Genomic DNA, 18,554 nt, shown 5'->3' with positions numbered 1-18,554 from the left:
CCAAGAACGTTAACCGGGATAGATTACCAGAGTGATATACATCGTGTGCTATCTCAGCCACGTGATTGTATCCAATTCCTCTGGATAGTTAGAGTGAACTTGGACTTAACCACCCCCTACTCCCTTACGTGCCAAGCCCCCCCCTACTCCCTTACGTGCCAAGCCCCCCTACTCCCTTACGTGCCAAGCCCCCCTACTCCCTTACGTGCCAAGCCCCCCTACTCCCTTACGTGCTAAGCCCCCCTACTCCCTTACGTGCCAAGCCCCCCTACTCCCTTACGTGCCAAACCAGCCACCCACGTTTCTGTGTCACACTGGAGATAATGATGTTAATTTAGACCAGGTGTCCTGGAAATTCAAACTCACATAACACGTGTCTATCTTGTCCCATGATATTTTCAGAACAGGGGGGGAGAGAATAGGACTGGGCTTGCATAATGGCCACTATGCAATGGTCGCTCATGCAATGATCATCACTTAAATGACTCTTGGATAAAATTAGCTGACTCTGGGAGGGGTAAATTGACATTTAATTAAATTAAATAATACAAGATGGGACTGACGAAGTAAAAAGAGAGTGTCAGCCTACCAGTATGTAAGAGTCAGCCTACCAGTATGTAAGAGTCAGCCTACCAGTATGTAAGAGTCAGCCTACCAGTATGTAAGAGTCAGCCTACTAGTATGTAAGAGTCAGCCTACCTGTATGTAAGAGTCAGCCTACTAATATGTAAGAGTCAGCCTTCCAGTATGTAAGAGTCAGCCTACCAGTATGTAAGAGTCAGCCAACCAGTATGTAAGAGTCAGCCTACCAGTATGTAAGAGTCAGCCTACCAGTATGTAAGAGTCAGCCTACCAGTATGTAAGAGTCAGCCTACTAGTATGTAAGAGTCAGCCTACCAGTATGTAAGAGTCAGCCTACCAGTATGTAAGAGAGGGTTTGAATTACTACTCAAAGATCTTGTAATTTAGACAATTTAGCTCATTAATTCAAGTGAACATCTTAACTAAAGTCTTAAATCAAGGCTAATCAAATTGATAGGTTTAATGTGCTTGAATAATTTCTCCAAAATTATCATCCCAATGCAATTATCATAATTGAATCGATGCAGAAATTTCTTGAAAAGTCAAGATTTTCTTGTCAAACAATAATATACATTTCTTCTCTACTCTGAAATTTGTCTCTTCACTTAAATGTTATCTTAGGAATGTTACATTTGTGATCATTCGAGTTAGATTAGTCTCCACGATTGCTATAACATCAGGGTGTGAGTCCTGGGTTTTCATTGCTGTCATTCCATCCTGGGGAAGTAGCAGTCGCCACTCGACGGGGAGTTAGCGGGTGCAGGTAAAGATCGGGTGAAGGCTAGAGATTGTGCAGGGATGAAAATGGGACGTGGGGTCGTAGCGTTTGGGCACCAGGAGGTCAGTGAGGTGTAGGAGAGAAGAACTCTCACTCCTTCTCACTATGAGGAGTGAGAGTTGAGAGCCCCAGTAGCTGAGAGAGAGGGAGGAGGAGGCGTGGTGTGTTCTTGGAACATGTGGGAGGGAGGAGTATTATGGGCAGCTAATGGTTGATGAGAAGAAATTTAATTGTTGGTGGGAAGAAATTGGTGCACCTGAGGTGGGAGAATGCTCTCTCTTTTTCTCTCTTTCTCTTTTTTCTCTCTCTATCTTTTGCCATGCCGTCGTATCCCATCCACCATCCTCTCTCTCCTGCAGCATATAAAGGTACCTCTCTCTCTCTCTCCTGCAGCATATAAAGGTACCTCTCTCTCTCTCCTGCAGCATATAAAGGTACCTCTCTCTCTCTCTCTCCTGCAGCATATAAAGGTACCTCTCTCTCTCTCCTGCAGCATATAAAGGTACCTCTCTCTCTCTCTCCTGCAGCATATAAAGGTACCTCTCTCTCTCTCCTGCAGCATATAAAGGTACCTCTCTCTCTCTCTCCTGCAGCATATAAAGGTACCTCTCTCTCTCTCTCCTGCAGCATATAAAGGTACCTCTCTCTCTCCTGCAGCATATAAAGGTACCTCTCTCTCTCTCCTGCAGCATATAAAGGTACCTCTCTCTCTCTCCTGCAGCATATAAAGGTACCTCTCTCTCTCCTGCAGCATATAAAAGTACCTCTCTCTCTCCTGCAGCATATAAAGGTACCTCTCTCTCTCCTGCAGCATATAAAGGTACCTCTCTCTCCTGCAACATATAAAGGTACCTCTCTCTCCTGCAGCATATAAAGGTACCTCTCTCTCCTGCAGCATATAAAGGTACCTCTCTCTCTCCTGCAGCATATAAAGATACCTCTCTCTCTCCTGCAGCATATAAAGGTACCTCTCTCTCTCCTGCAGTATATAAAGGTACCTCTCTCTCTCCTGCAGCATATAAAGGTACCTCTCTCTCTCTCCTGCAGCATATAAAGGTACCTCTCTCTCTCTCCTGCAGCATATAAAGGTACCTCTCTCTCTCCTGTAGCATATAAAGGTACCTCTCTCTCTCCTGCAACATATAAAGGTACCTCTCTCTCTCTCTCTCCTGCAGCATATAAAGGTACCTCTCTCTCTCCTGCAGCATATAAAGGTACCTCTCTCTCTCCTGCAGTATATAAAGGTACCTCTCTCTTTCCTGCAGCATATAAAGGTACCTCTCTCCTGCAGCATATAAAGGTACCTCTCTCTCTCTCCTGCAGCATATAAAGGTACCTCTCTCTCTCCTGCAGCATATAAAGGTACCTCTCTCTCTCCTGCAGCATATAAAGGTACCTCTCTCTCTCTCTTGCAGCATAGAAAGGTACCTACCTCTCTCTCCTGCAGCATATAAAGGTACCTCTCTCTCCTGCAGCATATAAAGGTACCTCTCTCTCTCCTGCAGCATATAAAGGTACCTCTCTCTCTCCTGCAGCATATAAAGGTCCCTCTCTCTCCTGCAGCATATAAAGGTCCCTCTCTCTCCTGCAGCATATAAAGGTACCTCTCTCTCTCTCCTGCAGCATATAAAGGTACCTCTCTCTCTCCTGCAGCATAGAAAGGTACCTACCTCTCTCTCCTGCAGCATATAAAGGTACCTCTCTCTCTCTCCTGCAGCATATAAAGGTACCTCTCTCCTGCAGCATATAAAGGTCCCTCTCTCTCCTGCAGCATATAAAGGTACCTCACTCTCTCTCCTGCAGCATATAAAGGTCCCTCTCTCTCCTGCAGCATAAAAAGGTCTCTCTCTCTCCTGCAGCATATAAAGGTACCTCTCTCTCCTGCAGCATATAAAGGTACCTACCTCTCTCTCCTGCAGCATATAAAGGTCCCTCTCTCTCCTGCAGCATATAAAGGTCCCTCTCTCTCCTGCAGCATATAAAGGTCCCTCTCTCCTGCAGCATATAAAGGTACCTCTCTCTCTCTCCTGCAGCATATAAAGGTCCCTCTCTCTCCTGCAGCATATAAAGGTCCCTCTCTCTCCTGCAGCATATAAAGGTCCCTCTCTCTCCTGCAGCATATAAAGGTCCCTCTCTCTCTCCTGCAGCATATAAAGGTACCTCTCTCTCTCTCTCTCCTGCAGCATATAAAGGTCCCTCTCTCTCCTGCAGCATATAAAGGTCCCTCTCTCTCCTGCAGCATATAAAGGTACCTCTCTCTCCTGCAGCATATAAAGGTACCTCTCTCTCTCTCCTGCAGCATATAAAGGTCCCTCTCTCTCTCCTGCAGCATATAAAGGTACCTCTCTCTCTCTCCTGCAGCATATAAAGGTCCCTCTCTCTCTCCTGCAGTATATAAAGGTACCTCTCTCTCTCTCTCCTGCAGCATATAAAGGTCCCTCTCTCTCCTGCAGCATATAAAGGTCCCTCTCTCTCCTGCAGCATATAAAGGTCCCTCTCTCTCCTGCAGCATATAAAGGTCCCTCTCTCTCTCCTGCAGCATATAAAGGTACCTCTCTCTCTCTCTCCTGCAGCATATAAAGGTCCCTCTCTCTCCTGCAGCATATAAAGGTCCCTCTCTCTCTCCTGCAGCATATAAAGGTACCTCTCCTGCAGCATATAAAGGTACCTCTCTCTCTCCTGCAGCATATAAAGGTCCCTCTCTCCTTCAGCATATAAAGGTACCTCTCTCTCCTGCAGCATATAAAGGTACCTCTCTCTCTCCTGCAGCATATAAAGGTACCTCTCTCTCTCCTGCAGCATATAAAGGTCCCTCTCTCTCTCCTGCAGCATATAAAGGTACCTCTCTCTCTCCTGCAGCATATAAAGGTACCTCTCTCTCTCCTGCAGCATATAAAGGTACCTCTCTCTCTCCTGCAGCATATAAATTTACCTCTCTCTCTCCTGCAGCATATATAGGTACCTCTCTCTCTCCTGCAGCATATAAATTTACCTCTCTCTCTCCTGCAGCATATATAGGTACCTCTCTCTCTCCTGCAGCATATAAATTTACCTCTCTCTCTCCTGCAGCATATATAGGTACCTCTCTCTCTCCTGCAGCATATAAAGGTCCCTCTCTCTCTCCTGCAGCATACAAAGGTACCTCTCTCTCTCCTGCAGCATATAAAGGTCCCTCTCTCTCCTGCAGCATATAAAGGTCCCTCTCTCTCTCCTGCAGCATATAAAGGTACCTCTCTCTCTCCTGCAGCATATAAAGGTACCTCTCTCTCTCCTGCAGCATATAAATTTACCTCTCTCTCTCTCCTGCAGCATATATAGGTACCTCTCTCTCTCCTGCAGCATATAAATTTACCTCTCTCTCTCCTGCAGCATATATAGGTACCTCTCTCTCCTGCAGCATATAAATTTACCTCTCTCTCTCCTGCAGCATATATAGGTACCTCTCTCTCTCCTGCAGCATATAAAGGTCCCTCTCTCTCTCCTGCAGCATATAAAGGTACCTCTCTCTTTCCTGCAGCATATAAAGGTACCTCTCTCTCTCCTGCAGCATATAAAGGTCCCTCTCTCTCCTGCAGCATATAAAGGTCCCTCTCTCTCTCTCCTGCAGCATATAAAGGTACCTCTCTCTCTCCTGCAGCATATAAAGGTACCTCTCTCTCTCCTGCAGCATATAAAGGTCCCTCTCTCTCCTGCAGCATATAAAGGTCCCTCTCTCTCTCCTGCAGCATATAAAGGTACCTCTCTCTCTCCTGCAGCATATAAAGGTACCTCTCTCTCTCCTGCAGCATATAAATTTACCTCTCTCTCTCTCCTGCAGCATATATAGGTACCTCTCTCTCTCCTGCAGCATATAAATTTACCTCTCTCTCTCCTGCAGCATATATAGGTACCTCTCTCTCCTGCAGCATATAAATTTACCTCTCTCTCTCCTGCAGCATATATAGGTACCTCTCTCTCCTGCAGCATATAAAGGTCCCTCTCTCTCTCCTGCAGCATATAAAGGTACCTCTCTCTTTCCTGCAGCATATAAAGGTACCTCTCTCTCTCCTGCAGCATATAAAGGTCCCTCTCTCTCCTGCAGCATATAAAGGTCCCTCTCTCTCTCTCCTGCAGCATATAAAGGTACCTCTCTCTCTCCTGCAGCATATAAAGGTGCCTCTCTCTCTCCTGCAGCATATAAAGGTACCTCTCTCTCCTGCAGCATATAAAGGTGCCTCTCTCTCTCCTGCAGCATATAAAGGTGCCTCTCTCTCTCCTGCAGCATATAAAGGTACCTCTCTCTCCCCTGCAGCATATAAAGGTCCCTCTCTCTCCTGCAGCATATAAAGGTCCCTCTCTCTCTCCTGCAGCATATAAAGGTACCTCTCTCTCTCTCCTGCAGCATATAAAGGTGCCTCTCTCTCTCCTGCAGCATATAAAGGTACCTCTCTCTCCTGCAGCATATAAAGGTACCTCTCTCTCGCCTGCAGCATATAAAGGTACCTCTCTCTCTCTCCTGCAGCATATAAAGGTGCCTCTCTCTCTCCTGCAGCATATAAAGGTCCCTCTCTCTCCTGCAGCATATAAAGGTCCCTCTCTCTCTCCTGCAGCATATAAAGGTACCTCTCTCTCTCCTGCAGCATATAAAGGTCCCTCTCTCTCCTGCAGCATATAAAGGTCCCTCTCTCTCCTGCAGCATATAAAGGTACCTCTCTCTCTCCTGCAGCATATAAAGGTACCTCTCTCTCTCTCTCCTGCAGCATATAAAGGTGCCTCTCTCTCTCCTGCAGCATATAAAGGTACCTCTCTCTCTCTCCTGCAGCATATAAAGGTACCTCTCTCTCTCTCCTGCAGCATATAAAGGTACCTCTCTCTCTCCTGCAGCATATAAAGGTACCTCTCTCTCTCCTGCAGCATATAAAGGTACCTCTCTCTCCTGCAGCATATAAAGGTACCTCTCTCTCTCCCCTGCAGCATATAAAGGTACCTCTCTCTCCTGCAGCATATAAAGGTCCCTCTCTCTCTCCTGCAGCATATAAAGGTACCTCTCTCTCTCTCCTGCAGCATATAAACGTACCTCTCTCTCCTGCAGCATATAAAGGTGCCTCTCTCTCTCCTGCAGCATATAAAGGTCCCTCTCTCTCTCTCCTGCAGCATATAAAGGTCCCTCTCTCTCCTGCAGCATATAAAGGTACCTCTCTCTCTCCTGCAGCATATAAAGGTGCCTCTCTCTCTCCTGCAGCATATAAAGGTCCCTCTCTCTCTCTCCTGCAGCATATAAAGGTCCCTCTCTCTCCTGCAGCATATAAAGGTCCCTCTCTCTCCTGCAGCATATAAAGGTACCTCTCTCTCTCCTGCAGCATATAAAGGTCTCTCTCTCCTGCAGCATATAAAGGTGCCTCTCTCTCTCCTGCAGCATATAAAGGTACCTCTCTCTCTCCTGCAGCATATAAAGGTCTCTCTCTCTCCTGCAGCATATAAAGGTGCCTCTCTCTCTCCTGCAGCATATAAAGGTACCTCTCTCTCTCCTGCAGCATATAAAGGTGCCTCTCTCTCTCCTGCAGCATATAAAGGTGCCTCTCTCTCTCCTGCAGCATATAAAGGTACCTCTCTCTCCTGCAGCATATAAAGGTACCTCTCTCTCTCCTGCAGCATATAAAGGTGCCTCTCTCTCTCCTGCAGCATATAAAGGTACCTCTCTCTCTCCTGCAGCATATAAAGGTACCTCTCTCTCTCCTGCAGCATATAAAGGTGCCTCTCTCTCTCCTGCAGCATATACAGGTACCTCTCTCTCCTGCAGCATATAAAGGTACCTCTCTCTCTCCTGCAGCATATAAAGGTACCTCTCTCTCTCCTGCAGCATATACAGGTACCTCTCTCTCCTGCAGCATATAAAGGTACCTCTCTCTCTCCAGCACATAAAGGTGCCTCTCTCTCTCCTGCAGCATATATAGGTACCTCTCTCTCTCCTGCAGCATATAAAGGTACCTCTCTCTCTCCTGCAGCATATAAAGGTGCCTCTCTCTCTCCTGCAGCATATAAAGGTACCTCTCTCTCCTGCAGCATATAAAGGTACCTCTCTCTCTCCTGCAGCATATAAAGGTGCCTCTCTCTCTCCTGCAGCATATAAAGGTGCCTCTCTCTCTCCTGCAGCATATAAAGGTACCTCTCTCTCTCTCCTGCAGCATATAAAGGTACCTCTCTCTCTCTCCTGCAGCATATAAAGGTACCTCTCTCTCTCCTGCAGCATATAAAGGTACCTCTCTCTCTCCTGCAGCATATAAAGGTACCTCTCTCTCCTGCAGCATATAAAGGTACCTCTCTCTCTCCCCTGCAGCATATAAAGGTACCTCTCTCTCCTGCAGCATATAAAGGTCCCTCTCTCTCTCCTGCAGCATATAAAGGTACCTCTCTCTCTCTCCTGCAGCATATAAACGTACCTCTCTCTCTCTCCTGCAGCATATAAAGGTGCCTCTCTCTCTCCTGCAGCATATAAAGGTCCCTCTCTCTCTCTCCTGCAGCATATAAAGGTCCCTCTCTCTCCTGCAGCATATAAAGGTACCTCTCTCTCTCCTGCAGCATATAAAGGTGCCTCTCTCTCTCCTGCAGCATATAAAGGTCCCTCTCTCTCTCTCCTGCAGCATATAAAGGTCCCTCTCTCTCCTGCAGCATATAAAGGTCCCTCTCTCTCTCCTGCAGCATATAAAGGTACCTCTCTCTCTCCTGCAGCGTATAAAGGTCTCTCTCTCTCTCCTGCAGCATATAAAGGTGCCTCTCTCTCTCCTGCAGCATATAAAGGTACCTCTCTCTCTCCTGCAGCATATAAAGGTCTCTCTCTCTCCTGCAGCATATAAAGGTGCCTCTCTCTCTCCTGCAGCATATAAAGGTACCTCTCTCTCTCCTGCAGCATATAAAGGTGCCTCTCTCTCTCCTGCAGCATATAAAGGTGCCTCTCTCTCTCCTGCAGCATATAAAGGTACCTCTCTCTCCTGCAGCATATAAAGGTACCTCTCTCTCTCCTACAGCATATAAAGGTGCCTCTCTCTCTCCTGCAGCATATAAAGGTACCTCTCTCTCTCCTGCAGCATATAAAGGTACCTCTCTCTCTCCTGCAGCATATAAAGGTGCCTCTCTCTCTCCTGCAGCATATACAGGTACCTCTCTCTCCTGCAGCATATAAAGGTACCTCTCTCCTGCAGCATATAAAGGTGCCTCTCTCTCTCCTGCAGCATATATAGGTACCTCTCTCTCTCCTGCAGCATATAAAGGTACCTCTCTCTCTCCTGCAGCATATACAGGTACCTCTCTCTCCTGCAGCATATAAAGGTACCTCTCTCTCTCCAGCATATAAAGGTGCCTCTCTCTCTCCTGCAGCATATATAGGTACCTCTCTCTCTCCTGCAGCATATAAAGGTACCTCTCTCTCTCCTGCAGCATATAAAGGTGCCTCTCTCTCTCCTGCAGCATATAAAGGTACCTCTCTCTCCTGCAGCATATAAAGGTACCTCTCTCTCTCCTGCAGCATATAAAGGTGCCTCTCTCTCTCCTGCAGCATATATAGGTACCTCTCTCTCTCCTGCAGCATATAAAGGTACCTCTCTCTCTCCTGCAGCATATAAAGGTGCCTCTCTCTCTCCTGCAGCATATATAGGTACCTCTCTCTCTCCTGCAGCATATAAAGGTACCTCTCTCTCTCTCTCCTGCAGCATATAAAGGTGCCTCTCTCTCTCCTGCAGCATATAAAGGTACCTCTCTCTCTCCTGCAGCATATAAAGGTACCTCTCTCTCTCCTGCAGCATATAAAGGTCCCTCTCTCTCTCCTGCAGCATATAAAGGTACCTCTCTCTCTCCTGCAGCATATAAAGGTACCTCTCTCTCTCCTGCAGCATATAAAGGTACCTCTCTCTCTCCTGCAGCATATAAAGGTACCTCTCTCTCTCCTGCAGCATATAAAGGTACCTCTCTCTCTCCTGCAGCATATAAAGGTCCCTCTCTCTCTCCTGCAGCATATAAAGGTACCTCTCTCTCTCCTGCAGCATATAAAGGTACCTCTCTCTCTCCTGCAGCATATAAAGGTACCTCTCTCTCTCCTGCAGCATATAAAGGTACCTCTCTCTCTCCTGCAGCATATAAAGGTGCCTCGATAATGCAGTCAGCGCCACGTTCCACCAAAATGATATAAACACTGAAAAACAAAAAATTGTTGTTGAACATTGATAAAATTATTATCTTCTTGCCTTTATTGGTCTCTGGCAGCGTCAGAGATCTGGTGCAGAATATTTTTTTGTTAAATTTTGAGAATTGGTTTGTCTTCCTTTTTGGTTATATACAAATTTCACTTCACGTTTCGTGGATCCTTACCTTACCTTGAGGTTACCTTGAGGTGCTTCCGGGGCTTAGTGTCCCCGCGGCCCGGTCGTCGACCAGGCCTCCTGGTTGCTGGACTGATCAACCAGGCTGTTCGAGGTTGATCAATTTTAATTTTTGTGTGATTAAATGTCGAGCGTTTTGGGAATGTTTACCTATTTTTGTTTATTGGTGCCGCCGGAGGCCGCTACTTTATTGTGCACCCCATACTCATCCTGTGAGCGGTAGCGCAAAAAGGTTTAGAGGGTACAAATGGACTTTATCAGACCTCAACGGAGATTATTACATTAACAATTACATCTATCCTGCACATCTTATAATTATAATGTTAGCTAGTTATAGGGAATATTCCATTTCAATAGCTATGTATTTACAGTTAATCATTATACACTAATGGTAGGTCTTGTCGCTGATTTACGAAACCGTTCAATCTTGCCCCAGTTAGGCTCGGGCGGACACGAAGATAGCGACAAGTAAAAATTAAAAACTAACAAAAGGAAAAAATTAACATGAAAAGTTTCATTTGCAAGAACAGCAAAGACAAATCTAAAAAAAAAAAAAAAAAAATCCAGATGATTCCAGCCAAAGGACCGGGTTGTTAATGGACCGGGTTGTTAATGGACCGGGTTGTTAATGGACCGGGTTGTTAATGGACCGGGTTGTTAATGGACCGGGTTGTTAATGGACCGGGTTGTTAATGGACCGGGTTGTTATTGGACCGGGTTGTTAATGGACCGGGTTGTTAATGGACCGGGTTGTTAATGGACCGGGTTGTTAATGGACCGGGTTGTTAATGGACCGGGTTGTTAAAGAGGACACAAAACAATTGCCGAGTTCCAAATCCATTAAATCACAACTTTCCAGTTTCTTCTGGTACGTTTCGTTAAAACTGGGTTTTGCATGAATTTCTAATTTCTGTCTCTCTAGTAACTAATTTATGCTACAAATTCACTGGATTTATGCTCAAAGATTCTTCTTAGCATCGCTATAACTAATTTGCACCTCAGGTTTCCATTCCTGAACCTTTGTTTTACCTGATAATCTTCTATGTCGTTATCATGCCTCTCCTCAGCTTAATCTGTTAAGTTCTGGTGTGAGTCTTGTTTCATAACTGCACGTTTTTACTGTTTTTTGTTTCATAATATTCATGATTTCACGCCATGTGGCTCCATTCTATGAGACCTATTCACCCTTACTGGCGAATGGGTCTCCATTCACCACTACCGGTGAATGGGTCTCACGTGTGACGTGTATAACGCCCTCAAGGTCTCTTTTTTCCTTGGTTTCTAATCCTATTCTTATGTTTGTCAACTTCACATATGCTGATGATAGTCTTGGGTCTATGTGTGTGCCTCTGGCTCTCGTCTAAGACCTAAGACCCAGATACTACAGGATCACGAAGTCTGTCATTTATAAGCACGACTGTTGAATTGACTAGAGTATCCTTGTGTGAAGAATGTATATATTTAATGCTTTTGTACATATATTTATGTGTGTGTGACATATGTAATGTATATGGAATCAGTGAGACAAATAAAATACGAATGTAAACAAATTTCATTAACGTAAATGTAATGGGATATCGTAGATATGGTTGAAGGGATATCGTAGATATGGTTGAAGGGATATCGTAGATATGGTTGAAGGGATATCGTAGATATAGTTGAAGGGATATCGTAGAAATGATTGAAGGGATATCGTAGAAATGATTGAAGGGATATCGTAGATATAGTTGAAGGGATAGAGTAGATATGGCTGAAGGGATATCGTAGATATGGTTGAAGGGATATCGTAGATATAGTTGAAGGGCTATCGTAGATATAGTTGAAGGGATATCGTAGAAATGATTGAAGGGATATCGTAGATATAGTTGAAGGGATAGAGTAGATATGGCTGAAGGGATATAGTAGATATGGTTGAAGGGATATCGTAGATATAGTTGAAGGGATATCGTAGATATGGTTGAAGGGATATCGTAGATATAGTTGAAGGGATATCGTAGATATGGTTGAAGGGATATCGTAGATATGGTTGAAGGGATATCATAGATATGGTTGAAGGGATATCGTAGATATGGTTAAAGGGATATCGTATATATGGTTGAAGGGATATCGTAGAAATGATTGAAGGGATATCGTAGATATGGTTGAAGGGATATCGTAGATATGGTTGAAGGGATATCGTAGATATGGTTGAAGGGATATCGTAGATATGGTAGAAGGGACTTGTTGCATCTACTCTAACATTAACTTCGACTAACTGAGACGTGAAGAAGAAGGAGACGGCGGACCTCAGTCTTCCTATAGAGATTGTTATAAATGTTTGACTATGTTCAGATGTTTATATAGGCTGTTAGAGTTATTTGTCTTAGTTCGATTATTGCAGATCCATGCCCAGTTGTGTGGGTGGTAGTTAGGAAGGTTAGAGGCACTTAATAACCTTAGATTAAGATTAAGCTCCTGCCTCTGCTCGGAGCTGACACCCTGCCCTAGTCACTATACTAGTGCCGTCGCTGCTAGGAACCAGGGCCGCCGCTGCTAGGAGCCGGGGCCGCCGCTGCTAGGAGCCGGGGTCGCCGCTGCTAGGAACCAGGGCCGCCGCTGCTAGGAGCCAGGGCCGTCGCCGCTAGGAACCAGGGCCGCCGCTGCTAGGAGCCAGGGCCGCCGCTGCTAGGAGCCGGGGTCGCCGCTGCTAGGAACCAGGGCCGCCGCTGCTAGGAGCCGGGGCCGCCGCTGCTAGGAGCCGGGGCCGCCGCTGCTAGGAGCCAGGGCCGCCGCTGCTAGGAGCCAGGGCCGCCGCTGCTAGGAGCCAGGGCCGCCGCTGCTAGGAGCCGGGGTCGCCGCTGCTAGGAACCAGGGCCGCCGCTGCTAGGAGCCAGGGCCGTCGCTGCTAGGAACCAGGGCCGCCGCTGCTAGGAGCCAGGGCCGCCGCTGCTAGGAGCCAGGGCCGCCGCTGCTAGGAGCCGGGGTCACCGCTGCTAGGAGCCAGGGCCGCCGCTGCTAGGAGCCGGGGTCGCCGCTGCTAGGAGCCGGGGCACCGCTGCTAGGAGCCAGGGTCGCTGCTGCTAGGAGCCGCCTGTGTGTCTGTTGGTACTCTGGCTTGCAGCTTTCGGGGACGGCAGCACTGCTCTCTACCCAAAATAAAGGTGATATGTACGTCTGGGCGCTCACACCTCACCCGTCTCCCTCACCTCGCCCCCCCATCACCCCCCATCTCCCCCATCACCCCCATCACCCCCCCCCCCGTCACCGCCCCTCCACACACCTCGATGCTGCCACAATCTTGCTCTGGGTAGTATGGAGGGCGTGACCTTGTCGCGGCACTCCTTGACCTTCACAGTGCCAGATGACGTGACCTCGCGTGGCACTCCTGCCTTTGGGCTGCTGGCAAGGCATCTTGCCTTCGAAATGTATGGTCGTGAGGGAGGTCGTCTTGGCACTCAGGCCTTTATGGAGTTCATGGGGTTGCAATGGCACACTTTGACCTCTAGTGCCTGGGAAAAGGTCATGACCTTTCATGACTATATGCTTTAATTCACAGTCCCTGATGCCCCCTCTGTGTGACATCATAGTGCCACAAGTGTCAAGGGTGGCCTGGTGGCACTTGAATCAGGCCTGAAGGGCTCAGTGCCAGAATTCTCAAGGGTGACCTCGTGGCTCTTGATAACGGAGAGAATTTAGGAGGTATCTAATAGAAACGATCTGTGGAAGGCTTAATAGAGTTAGCTAACACTGTCTTGGGTGTCTCGATCATTTGTGCTCACTGTATTCACCTAGTTGTGTTTTGCGGGGGTTGAGCTTTGCTCTTTCGGCCCGCCTCTCAACTATCAATGAACTGTTTACTAACTACTTTTTTTTTCTCCACACCACACACCCCAGGAAGCAGCCCGTGACATCTGACTAACTCCCAGGTACCTGTTTACTGCTAGGTAACAGGGGCATTCAGGGTGAAAGAAACTTTGCCCATTTGTTTCTGCCTCGTGCGGGAATCGAACCCGCGCCACAGAATTACGAGTCCTGCGCGCTATCCACCAGGCTACGAGGCCCCAGCCCCCCACTGTGGGCGTGGGGGGCTGCTCTGTGGGTCTATGCTATGGGTTTAGGGCTCGTCTGCTCGTCTGTGGGCGTGGGGCTGCTCTCTGGGTCTATGGGTTTAGGGCTCGTCTGTGGGCTTAGGGCTGCTCTCTGGGTCTATGGGTTTAGGGCTCGTCTGTGGGCGTGGGGCTGCTCTCTGGGTCTATGGGTTTAGGGCTCGTCTGTGGGTGTAGGGCTGCTCTCTGGGTCTATGGGTTTGGAGCTCGTCTGTGGGCGTGGGGCTACTCTGTGGGTCTATGGGTTTAGGGCTCGTCTGTGGGCGTGGGGCTGCTCTCTGGGTCTATGGGTTTAGGGCTCGTCTGTGAGCGTGGGGCTGCTCTGTGGGTCTATGGGTTTAGGGCTCGTCTGTGGGCGTGGGGCTGCTCTCTGGGTCTATGGGTTTAGGGCTCGTCTGTGAGCGTGGGGCTGCTCTGTGGGTCTATGGGTTTAGGGCTCGTCTGTGGGCGTGGGGCTGCTCTGTGGGTCTATGGGTTTAGGGCTCGTCTGTGGGCGTGGGGCTGCTCTGTGGGTCTATGGGTTTAGGGCTCGTCTTTGGGGTATGGCTGCTCTTTTAATATGTGGGTGTTGATGTCCGGAGGCATGGTCAGGGCCTCATGGCCGGAGTTTCGTAGAACTTCTGTGTGAGGAACTTAGAAAAGTTTTGTGTGGATCGGACAAGGTGAAGTGAACCATCTGGGTTGTCACTCCATGGAGAGGTCTCTGGCTTTACAACCTGCTCCCTCCCTCCCTCCCTCACTCCCTCCCGGAGTGAGGGAAGGAGGGGCGGAGTAATAAAGGCAAATGTCCCCCTGAGCTAAATACCTGGTTGATGGGGTTCTGGGAGTTCTTCTACTCCCCAAGCCGGGCCCGAGGCCAGGCTTGACTTGTGAGAGTTTGGTCCACTAGGCTGTTTGTTGCTTGGAGCGGCCCGCAGGCCCACATACCCATGAGTATGTGTCGTAGATCTCCTGTCTTTGTGTAGGAATATTTAATATAAGGTATAATTAATTGTTATTAATAAATTCTTTGCCGAAGGTTCATTTGCTATTTCAGTGCATCACTTTTCTCAGTAAAGAGAGCATATTTGGGGGGTAGAAACAGCCTAAGCTACTCTATCCCTTGGAGATGTACTTCTTTCTTGTCTCAATAAACATACTTGAACTTGAACTTGAGAGCATATATCAACTGGAGTGTGTTTGGTCATTGGCATATTATCAGTGATTCCCAAAGCCATATAATCACTAAAGTAACCATCAACCAACCTTGCAATGTTTAATAATAAATAAATATGTTCCCCAAAGTAATTGATCAAGAGAAAGTTTCATTTGTTTAGTGTCCATGACCTTCCCCTCACTGGTCAGCACAGTATTGTTCAGGTACAAACCAGCTGTACCAGTACCAAATCTGTAGAGCAGTTTAGATCTTGCATGTAATTACCACTTAGTACAATATTTTGATAGTGATCCCACGCGGTGTCTCAGTCTTCCACGGCCGCGGGCGTGGCTGTGGCTTTAACTTACGAGTGTGTGTACATATCTACATTGGTGGCCAATTCTAAGAGTTACACAGGTTAAAGTGGTAATGTTACATAGTTAAGCGATATGTGGACAAATACTTGCCAACTTACATATGATTTCTGCGGGTTGGTGTTGGAATCTCGCATTATCAAGTCGACTTTAAATGCATTCCTCTAGATAAAAGGTAGGGCATAGATTCATAGGCATCATCTTAACTTTTGATGGAGTTTAGACAAGAATGTAGACTATTACCTCGTCCGTAGGGTAGGTGTGACACTCGCTCTGAGGGAGTGAGGGAGGGAGGGAGGGAGGGAGGGAGGGAGGGAGAGAGGGAGAGAGGGAGGGAGGGAGGGGAGGGATAGTGAGGGAGTGAGGGAGAAGCGACGTATCACATCCCTACATCATTGTGGACCTAGATTCACGAAGCTCCATGTATTTCTTCGTAAGTAGGTTTGTTACGAAGGTTCCTAAGTATGCCCTAAGAAGATGCTTGGGTGCAATTCACGTAGGTTCACTTAGGAAGATATTTGTTGGTTCACCTGCGTGCCGAAAGAGGTCACTACTGTGTTTCGTTTGGCCAATCAGAGTGCAGCAACATTCTTCATATTGAAGATTTAGCGCTGGTTTATCGGAGCTCTACTGCCTCCTATTTACGTCGAATTTTCTTATAAAATTAGCATATTTCGAAGTAAAACAATGTTTTTTTCAACTTCTACAGCCAGCACCGACATTGTAGTAAACAAATATGTTATATTTGTTGTTTACCTACGTAATTCTAAGAGATACTGTGTAGCTGTCCTTGTTGCTCGGAAGATGCGCTGACAATTATTGTATATATTTACTGAATTTACCCAAAGGCCACTAACTATCTAGTGGCCTTGACGAGGACAGAAAGCCAGCGACTTGTTAAAGGACCCGCCAATTGTCTTAATGATATTTTTTACCTGGAATTTGGCATTTACGGCTTCAGCGGGTAGGCGGTTCCTTGGGTTTATAACCCTCTTGGTGGAAAAAACATTTGTTTTCAATCCTACTTGAGAGAACATACTCTCCAACACAATATCTGTGATTGCCCTGTTATCAGTGACTTCATACCAAATGGTATGAGGTACTTTGAGCTCTGTAATTACTTCGTACACTCAGGAATATTGGAAGATATTCTTGTGCTGCACCCAGATTTTGCCAGTGGAGGCTAATAGATCAGCCTTAAATATTTTGTTCTCTCCTGATTCCATGTATGACTGGCCATCCTGTGAGGTGAGGATGTTGGATGAGCTTGTAGCTGGTTTTTTATCTACACTGTGTGCTTCTTCATACAGAATAGGGAAGCAGCACATTGCTGTGTATACCTAAACATGTTAAAAAATACATTGTTTGAGAGGAGTCTTGTAGAACTGGTAAGAGTAATTATAATATAATGTTTCCATGATTCAGTGCTTACCTCTTGTGAAAATCATAAAGAGTTATTTAGTCAGAGTTGATTTGTTTTTTGTATTGAGGCTGGTATTTTGTACCTTGATTCCATGTATGTCTAACCATCCTGTGAGATGGGAGTATTAGATAAACTTATAGCTAGTTTTTTATCTACACTGTGTAATATTCCATATAGAATAGGGTAGCAGCACATTGCTGTGTATACCTAATCTTCTTAATAAGAAAAATAAGTAATAAAGATGTTAAATTATAGTTTGTATTATTACAAATACTGTATTATCCTTATTAAATCATGTTGACCATGGATCATTAAGATCTCATGTTGATATGTAATAGTCATATTTCTTTTGAACTGCAAATCCATGCTAATCATTCATTAAATTGTGCATTATAGTATATAGTCATATTTCTTTTGAACTGCAAATCCATGCTAATCATTCATTAAATTGTGCATTATGTCTCAATTTTTCACTTCCTTGGATATACTGTATAATACAAAAAGATAGGATAAAAATAATCCAGTAATATTTCTTTCATTATATTTTTTATTTAAATAACTGCATCAATATTTTTACAGCTGACAGGATTTGTTTTACCATACAGGTGCATTATTTGTTAAAAAAAAATTGGTTTATTGTTGCACACAATGGTGCTACATAACCTTCCCAGCTTGGTGCCTTCTTTTAATACTTACTGATTAATAAATAAATAATAATAAATAAATTTTAATCAGGAAAAGTACATACAGTTGATTTACAAACATAATGTTGGATTTATAGGCAGAGCTAGTACATACAATACCTAAAGCCACTAATACTCATAGCATTTCGGGCAAGGTGTGGGGGGAAAAACACAGACTAAAACTTAATAGTAATCGGGATTAGGTATAAATTGTGTTGAAAGAAGGAATAAAAAATATAAAAAGGGGGGTTAACAGCAGAAATCAGCAATTGTACACGTTGGTGAACAGCATTGTTTTAAAAATAGCAAGACATGGGTTGACATTTAGGGGTTAAGTTAGGTTACATGGAGTTAATTAGGCAGTACTTGGTTTTACTCTTACACTGGTTGAGAGAGGTACAGACTTTGACATGATTCAGGAGGTCATTCCACATTCTGGGTCCCTTGATTTGTAGAGCACTTCTAGTTTGGTTACACACAGCCAAATTGTGTAACAGGAAGAGGTCTTGGACACAAATTTGTTCCATGCTAAATGTAGAGGAATCAGCTGAGTATTCCTCAAATAAAATAAGTTGCCTCAGCTTATAAGGTAAATAAAATAAGCATTTCTCAAATAAGTAGCTGCCTCACCTCACTGCCTTACTGCTACATAGCCTTCCCGGCATGGTGCCTTCTTTTGATAATTACTTGTTCCACACCCAAGTTGTATAACAGGAAGAGGTCTTGGACCCCTACTTCCCTCTCTCTTTTGTAATAGTACACATAGTCAGAATTGTAGCTTTAAGTATTCAATGAATAAAGTTTTTGACATTTTAACCCTTCTCCTTACCTTACATCATTTGTGCAGCATATTTTTATTTTATGTCTCACCCAGATTTAATTTAAAAATAAAACCAAACTAAATAAATTAGAAATGGGTACACACATAGCTAAGGTACACCCTTACTACTAGGTGAACAGGAGCATTTGGTGATAGTAAATGATCCCTTCAGGCAGGGCTCATCACCTTCTCTCATATTTCATGTTCACCAGTGTTTATTCACTTAATAACTACGGGTATAATATCTTGCTATTATAAAACTAATTCTAATATCATGAAAGACATATTTACTCAAAATTTCAAGCAGAGAATGCCTATATAAC

This window comes from Procambarus clarkii, chromosome 33 (assembly GCF_040958095.1).
Source record: "Procambarus clarkii isolate CNS0578487 chromosome 33, FALCON_Pclarkii_2.0, whole genome shotgun sequence".
Lineage (NCBI taxonomy): Eukaryota > Metazoa > Arthropoda > Malacostraca > Decapoda > Cambaridae > Procambarus > Procambarus clarkii.
The sequence above is the reverse complement of the archived record's forward strand: the minus strand, read 5'-3'. Positions refer to the sequence as shown.